General features: G+C 48.7%; 1 long non-coding RNA gene across 1 annotated transcript; it reads left to right on the plus strand.

Annotated features, from left to right (window-relative positions):
* The first annotated feature begins 4,589 nt into the window (after nucleotides 1-4,589).
* On the plus strand, nucleotides 4,590-7,946 carry LOC129694816 (uncharacterized). Its single transcript, XR_008723047.1, has 2 exons — nucleotides 4,590-4,943; nucleotides 5,983-7,946. It is a non-coding gene; the product is annotated as an uncharacterized LOC129694816 (long non-coding RNA).
* The last annotated feature ends 279 nt before the right edge of the window (nucleotides 7,947-8,225 follow it).

Genomic DNA, 8,225 nt, shown 5'->3' on the forward strand with positions numbered 1-8,225 from the left:
GCTTGTACACTCTGGAGTTTAGATGGATGAGAGGGGATCTTATTGAAACATATAAGATTATTAAGGGTTTGGACACGCTAGAGGCAGGAAACATGTTCCCTATGTTGGGGGAGTCCAGAACCAGGGTCCACAGTTTAAGAATAAGGGGTAAGCCATTTAGAGATGAGGAAACACTTTTTCAAACTGAGAGAGTTGTGAGTGTGGAATTCTCTGTCTCAGATGGAGGTCGGTTCTCTGGATACTTTCAAGAGAGAGCTAGATAGGGCTCTTGAAGATAGCGGAGTCAGGGGATATGGGGAGAGGGCAGGAACGGGGTACTGGTTGGGAATGATCAGCCATGATCGCATTGAATGGCGCTGCTGTTTTGAAGGGCCGAATGGCCTACTCCTGCACTTATTGTATTTTGTCTATAACCCTTAGGTCTCTACAATGCTCCCCGGGCCCCGCCATTTACTGTGCATGTTCTGGTCTGGTTTAACTTCCCAAATACATCACTTCTCGCGTGTCTGAGTTAAATTTCGTCTGCCATTCCTTTCCCCACCCGATCTAGATCCTGCTGTAACCTTAGACACCAACCTTCACTGTCCACGGTGTCCGATTGTGGTGCCCCTTTGTAAACTTACCCACCTATATTTTCATACAACATTCAACATAGTACAAGAACAGAGTCTATGTCAAGCATGATGCCAAGGCCATCACATAATGGGTCAGCATATGAGCCATATCCCACCATTCCCTACATATCCATCTGCCTACCCTTTTAAATGCCACTAACTTATCTGCTTCAACCGCCACCCCCGGCAGCGTGTTCCTGGCACCCACCACCCACTTGCCCAGCACATCTCCTTTAAAAGGTACACAAAATTGCTGGAGAAACTCAGCGGGTGCAGCAGCATCTATGGAGCGAAGGAAATAGGCGACGTTTCGGGCCGAAACCCTTCTTCAGACTGAAGATCAGTCTGAAGGGTTTCGGCCCGAAACGTCGGATCAGTCTGAAGAAGGGTTTCGGCCCGAAACGTCGCCTATTTCCTTCGCTCCATAGATGCTGCTGCACCCGCTGAGTTTCTCCAGCAATTTTGTGTACCTTCGATTTTCCAGCATCTGCAGTTCCTTCTTGAACACATCTCCTTTAAAATTTGCCTCTCTCACCTTAAACCTATGCCCTCTAGTATTTGATTTTTCCATGCTGGGAAAAGGAATCTGACGGTCTATCCTGTCATTATTTTTATATTTTTTCAGATCTCCCTGCAACCTGACATTTCAGAGAAAACAATCCAAGTCTGTCCAACCCTATAGTTGATGCCCCCTAATCCTGAAATTATTCTGGTTAACCTCGTCTGCACCGTTTCAAAGCCTCAACATCCTTCCTGCAATAGGATGACCAGAATTCCTCACAATACTCCAAAAGCGGCCAAACCAAAGTCCTATAAAGCTACATTGTTACTTCCTAACTGGTACTCGATGCCGTGACCTATGAAAGCAAGCATTCCATATGCCACCTTTGCCACCCTCCACATCATGAATGTATATGAACACTGGGGGACCCAGTATTGATCTCTGCAGCATGATGCGCAGTGGCTCAGCGGTAGAGTTTCAGCCCTACAGCGCTAGAGACCCGGGTTTGATCCTGACTGCCGGTGCTGTCTGTACGGAGTTTGCATGTTCTACCCTTGACAGTGTGGGTTTGCTCCAGTATCCTCCCACGCTCCAAAGATGTTTTTTCCCCGAGTGTATAATGGCTTGTAGTTTCCTAGCTTGTCCTTAAACACACCACCTTAGCCCCCTTGATAGCATTCATAGCAAAAGGATTTGAGTATAGGAGCAGGGAGGTTCTACTGCAGTTGTACAGGGTCTTGGTGAGACCACACCTGGGGCATTGCGTACAGTTTTGGTCTCCTAATCTGAGGAAAGATATTCTTGTGAAGGTTCAGAGAAGGTACAGAGAAGGTTCACCACACTGATTCCTGGGATGTCAGGACTTTCATATGAAGAAAGACAGGATAGACTCGGCTTGTACTCGCTAGAATTTAGAGGATTGAGGGGGGAATCTTATAGAAACTTACAAAATTCTTAAAGGGTTGGGCAGGCTAGATGTAGGAAGATTGTTCCAGATGTTGGGGAAGCCCAGAACAAGTGGTCACAGTTTAAGGATAAAGGGGAAATCCTTTAAGACCGAGATGAGAAAAACATTTTTCACACAGAGAGTGGTGAATCTCTGGAACTCTCTGATACAGAATGTGGCCCTTGTGGCTAAAGGGATCAGGGGGTATGGAGAGAAGGCAGTTACAGGATACTTAGTTGGATGATCAGCCGTGATCATATTGAATGGCGGTGCAGGCTCGAAGGGCCGAATGGCCTACTCCTGCACCTATTTTCTATGTTTCAATCTTCTGTTACCTCACCTGTGGCTAAGGAAGGTGTGAGTCACGACCTCAGCAATTTCTTCCCGAACCTCCCACAACCTGCCAGGATATTCTCGATCAGTCCTTGAGGAATTATCCACCTTCAGGATTTATCTCCTTTTGCAATATTTAAATGTTTCAGGATATCACTCGCCAGAATTCCCTTACTTCTGTGACCTTCTCCGTGGTAAATACAGAGAAGTATTAATTTATAATCTCTCCCATCTCCTGGTACTCCACACTGAGGGCGGCATGGTGGTGCAGAGATAGAGTTGCTGCCTTATAGCGCCAGTGACCCAGGTTCGATCCTGCCTCAGAGCTTCTGTCTGTATGGAGTTTGTACCTTCTCCCTGTGACCATGTGGGTTTTCTCCCACACTCCAAAGGCATGCAGGTATGTAGGTTAATTGGTTTATAACCATATAACAATTACAGCACGGAAACAGGCCATCTCGGCCCTTCTAGTCCGTGCCAAACACTTATTTTCCCCTAGTCCCATATACCTGCACTCAGACCATAACCCTCCATTCCTTTCCCATCCATACACCTATCCAATGTCAAGAGTCAATCAAGAGTCAATTTAATTGTCATTTGGACCCCTTGGAGGTCCAAACGAAATGCCGTTTCTGCAGCCATACATTACAAACAAATAGACCACAGACACAACATAATTTACATTTTACATAAACATCGATCACATCGCTGTGATGGAAGGCCAAAAAAAACTTATCTCTCCACTGCACTCTCCCCCCCCCCGATGTCAGAGTCAAAGTCAAAGTCAAAGCCCCCGGCTGGCGATGGCGATTGTCCCGCAGCCTTTAAAGCCACGCCGGGTGGTGCGAGGTCGCACACCGGGTCTTGGTGTTAGAGCACCCGGCGTGCGCTCGCAGAGTCCCGCGGCCATTCCAAGCTGCGCGGGGCGGTGATGTTATGCCCCGCTCCAGGTGCTCTTCGACCTTGCAACTCGGGCGGGAGAAGTCGCCGTTGCAGGAGCCCTGAAAAGCGGTCTCCCTCCAGGGACCCGCGGGCTCCCGGTGCCGCTGTCCGCAGACCCGAAGTAGCAGCCTCCGAATCTCCGGAGGTCGGGCCGCAGCAGCAGCAGCAGCAGCAGCGCTCCACCACCGCTCCACCCGCTCCGGACTCGGCCAGCTCCGCGACGGTGACGGTGAGTCGTCGGCACCAGAGTCCCCGGTCTTCTTCTGTTGGAGGCCGCTCCTCATTGCAGCCCCAACGACAACGGAGACCCGACAAGAAAAGGTCGGGTCTCCCGTGCAGGGAGAGATTTAAAAGTTACCCACCCCCACCCCCCCACACACACACCCCAACAAAAAATAACAAAAACTACATAGAAACATAGACAAAAAATAATAAAAACGCGGACGGGCTGCAGAGGCCGCTGCTGATGAGAGTCGCGCCGCCTACCGGATGTGCCTTCACCACTTCCACTGGAAGCTCATTCCACACAGCTACCACTCTCTGAGTAAAGAAGTTGCCCCTCATGTTACCCCTAAACTTCTGTCCCTTAATTCTCAAATCATGTCCTCTTGTTTGAATCTTCTCTACTCTCAATGGGAAAAGCTTGTCCACGTCAACTCTGTCTATCCCTCTCATCATTTTAAAGACCTCTATCAAGTCTCCCCTTAACCTTCTGTGTTCCAAAGAATAAAGACATAACTTGCTTAACCTTTGTCTGTAACTTAGTTAGGCCCAGCATTCTCTTCTTTCACTCAGCAGTGGTGAGACAAGCCCATCCCAATCAGTCTCACTGCTGGGGAACGTGGTGCACAAGAACTCTTGAGGGTCCGGGATAAATCTTCACCTGGATTGATCTATATATCAGCACTGATGTAGAACGTAGAACAGTACAGCACAGGAACAGGCCCTGTGGCCACAATGTCCAGTAAACTAAGCTCCTCTGCCTGATCATCATCCACATCCTTCCATTCCCTGTATATCAACGTCTATCTAAAACCCCCTTAAAAACCTCCACCACCCCCGTGTGCCCCCCCCCCCACCACCGTGTGCCCCCCCCCCCACCACCGTGTGCCCCCCCACCACCGTGTGCCCCCCCCACCGTGTGCCCACCACCACCACCGTGTGCCCCCCCCCACCACCACCGTGTGCCCCCCACCACCGTGTGCCCCACCACCACCACCACCGGGAGCACGAGCCACTCACCAAACCAACGTCCACTACTCAATATCCTCTCCGGCCGTGTTCTCAGCTCCATGGTGATAAGAAATGCCAGAAACAAATATGGATCTAAACAAAAGATAGACACAAAAAGCTGGAGTAACTCAGCGGGACAGGCAGCATCTATGGAGAGAAGGAATGGGTGATGTTTCGGGTCGAGACCCTTCTTCAGACTGACTGAAGCTTATTGTTACTCCAGCTTTTTGTGTCTATCTTCGGTTTAAACCAGCATCTGCAGCTCCGTCCTGCACATGGATCTAAACAAACTTCCCTCCTCCAGCAGAAAGCGACGGCACCCGCTGTGTATGAAGCAGTGGGCTCCAAAAAGGACCGAGACTCGGTGGTGAAGGTAAGTCCAGAGTGCCGGGTGTTTAACGGTGGACCCAGCATGAGCAATGCTGCTCCAGAGTGTTTGCTTTTGTTGACGTATTTACAGTATGGTGGGAATGGCAAACTAACTGAGTTTAGTTTAGAGATACAGCCTGGAAACACGACCTTCAGTACCTGTTTAGTACCTCGCCTTCATCCCCAGACTCCAAGCACAAATTCACTACTTTATCTAATGTCTCCTTTCACTCTCGCTCTGCCTGACCACCCTTCCCCACTGTGTCTCATGGCCAAGCCTTGTGCCACAGACCTGACTCTCACTGCTGCAGCCATTTGTTCACCACCCTGCCTCTGTCACTACTGCCACCAATCCCTTCCCCACTTAACTCCTTCTACCAATCAATTCTACTTCACCCGGATCCAGCTCTGGCAGCTTTTGCCTGCCCCTCCCTCTCTCCCCTCTACAGTGACTATTTCCCCTCTACTCTTCCAGTCCAGGTGAAGGGTCTTGACCTGAAACCTCCCTCTACCGATGCTGGCTGACCCACTGAGTAGGAATGAACAACGTATAGTCCAGAGTGTGAACGCACTGGGGGAAAGGAGATGCAGTGTTGGGCTGAATGGCCTACATTAACCTTCATTCATTCAATAGAAAGCGACATGGAATCCTACAAATGGCACTCCACATGGGAAGTAGATCGGGAGAAAGCAGTCCTTTTCCCAGGGTAAGGGAATCAAAAACCAGAGGATATAAGTTTAATGCGAGAGGGAAAAATATTGAACAGGAATTTGAGGGGTAACTATTTCACACAGAGGGTGGTGGGTGTATGGAACAAGCTGCCAGAGGAGGTAGTTGAGGCTGGGACTATGACTGCATTTAAAAGATATTTGGATAGTTACATGGATAGGAATTGTTTAGATGGATATGGGCCAAACATGGGCAGGTGGGACTAGCTTAGATGAGACATCTTGGTCGGTATGTAGGAGTTGGGCTGAAGGGCCTGTTCTGGTACTGCATGCCTCTATGCACTGACAACATGCACATTGTTCTCTGTCCCCAGTCTTTCTCAGATGATGTTGCCTATGTGGTTTACCGGTTAAAAAATGCAAAGAAGAAAATGTTCAAGAAACCAAAGTTCCTGGTAGCCATTTGATGCTTGCAGGAAACAAGCCCAGTACTGTGAGCTACGGAGGCCACAGCATTTCAACAAAACCAACCCACCCCTTCTGATGGATCCACCGGTGGCACCGAACTCCAGCTGCATCTGATCCCAAAATACCCAGCATTCTTGTAATTGTACGCCAGTGACTAACGGGCTGAAACATCATCCATAAAACCAAAACAAAGTTCCCAGTTTCTCCTCGTCTCCCACTTGCTGGAATCTGCAGGTAGATGAATGCCAACTGTTCTTCAATGTCCATCTGAGTGATGCCGGGAGGTCAGGCCAAGCTGGGCGGCAGCCGGTGACCCGGCCTCAATGGTCATCTCTGGACTTGATGATGTTGCATAACTGAATCTGTTCTGCTGGGGTATTAAATGGCCAATGGGGATGAGTGTAGATGGGCCGGGTGGGGCTTGTTTCCATGCTGTTCAACTCTGCCACTCCTTGAGGTCAGTCTGGCTGTTGATGTGTATGTTGATGCTTCATGAGGTCATAACTGAGAGGAGCAGAATTAGGCCATTCGGCCCATCAAGCTGATCTATTCCTTCCTCCTATCCCCATTCTCCTGCCATCTCCCCATAACTCCTGACACCCGTACTAATCAATAGACAATAGGTGCAGGAGTAGGCCATTCGGCCCCTCGAGCCAGCACCGCCATTCATTGTGATCATGGCTGATCATCCACAATCAGTACCCCGCTCCTGTCTTCTCCCCATATCCCTTGATTCCGCTATACGAGCTTTAAATAACTCTCTTGAAAACATCTAGAGAATTGGCCTCTACTGCCTTCTGAGGCAGAGAATTCTGTGAAAAAGTTTTTCCTCATCTCTGTTCTAAATAGCCTACCCCTTATTCTCAAACTGTGGCTCCTGGTTCTGGACTCCCCCAACATCGGGAACATGATTCCTGCCTCTAGTGTGTCCAATCACTTAATAATCTTATGTGTTTCAATAAGAAACCCTCTCATCCTTCTAAATTCCTGTGTATACAAGCCCAGTCGCTCCATTCTTTCAACATAGGGAATTAACCTTGTGAATCAAGAATCTATCAATCTCTGCCTTAAAAATATCCACTGACTTGGCCTCCACAGCTTTCTGTGGCAATGTATCCCACAGATTCACCACCCTCTGACTCAGGAAATTCCTCCTCATCTCCTTCTTAGAGGAACGTCTTTTAATACTGAGGCTATGACCTCTGGTCCTAGACTCTCCCACTAGTGGAAACATCCTCTCCACATCCACTATCCAAGCCTTTCATTGTTCGGTAAGTTTCAATGAGGTACCCCTTCATCCTTGCAAACTCCAGTGAGTACAGGCCCAGCGCTGTCAAACTCTCATCATATGTTATGATCCAACACTCGACGTATCATAATTCCTGGTATAATTCTCGTTCCTCGCGGTTCCTTGGCAATATCCTCCTGGATCAAGATTTTCCTTGATCTCCAGCACCTGAAACAGATTATTCATTCACATTCCTGTTTGAGACCTTGGGAATACATGTTTTCAACAAATAGTCCCCGTACTAAAGTAATTAATTGTCCCGTAATGGAAGATGGATGCTATTTAACTGTAAATCAGTCGTGCGCACAGTTCAGAATTAATGTGCAGCAATAAAATGATGCCCCCGGAGCGAGGATACACAGCAGCATTTCACAATAACAGCAGCAAATGTCAGACGTTCAGATGTCGGTGGAGAGCACATCACCCCCAGCAAGCTGGTTTGTCAATATCCACGGCTTTCATCAGTAAAACAGCCTGGTTTAGTTTAGAGATACAGCACAGAAACAGGCCCTTGGACACACCGAGTCCGCGCTGACCAGGGAACCCCGTTGATAAGCTGAGAGATCTTTCCCTTCAACACAACTGTGAAAATTGGTGACAAAGACGCGGTCATGTGACCGGGGGACTTGTGACTTGGTTGGTGTAATTGAGAGGGAGGCGTGGGGACAATCGGCTGCTGAATGTGAGTTTTGTATTGAAATGAAACAGGGTTGTTGAAGGGGCAAACCTTGCAGGATGACTGGAGGGATGGTGATCACCTGTACTGATGTAAACTTGCACGCTAGGGCAAATGCATGCAATGAAATTACAGTTAATTCTATGCGGTGGAAGATTGGCCCGGCCTGGAGTCCAGATCAGTGC

The sequence above is a fragment of the Leucoraja erinacea genome, unplaced genomic scaffold (genome assembly GCF_028641065.1).
Source record: "Leucoraja erinacea ecotype New England unplaced genomic scaffold, Leri_hhj_1 Leri_80S, whole genome shotgun sequence".
NCBI classification, from domain to species: domain Eukaryota; kingdom Metazoa; phylum Chordata; class Chondrichthyes; order Rajiformes; family Rajidae; genus Leucoraja; species Leucoraja erinaceus.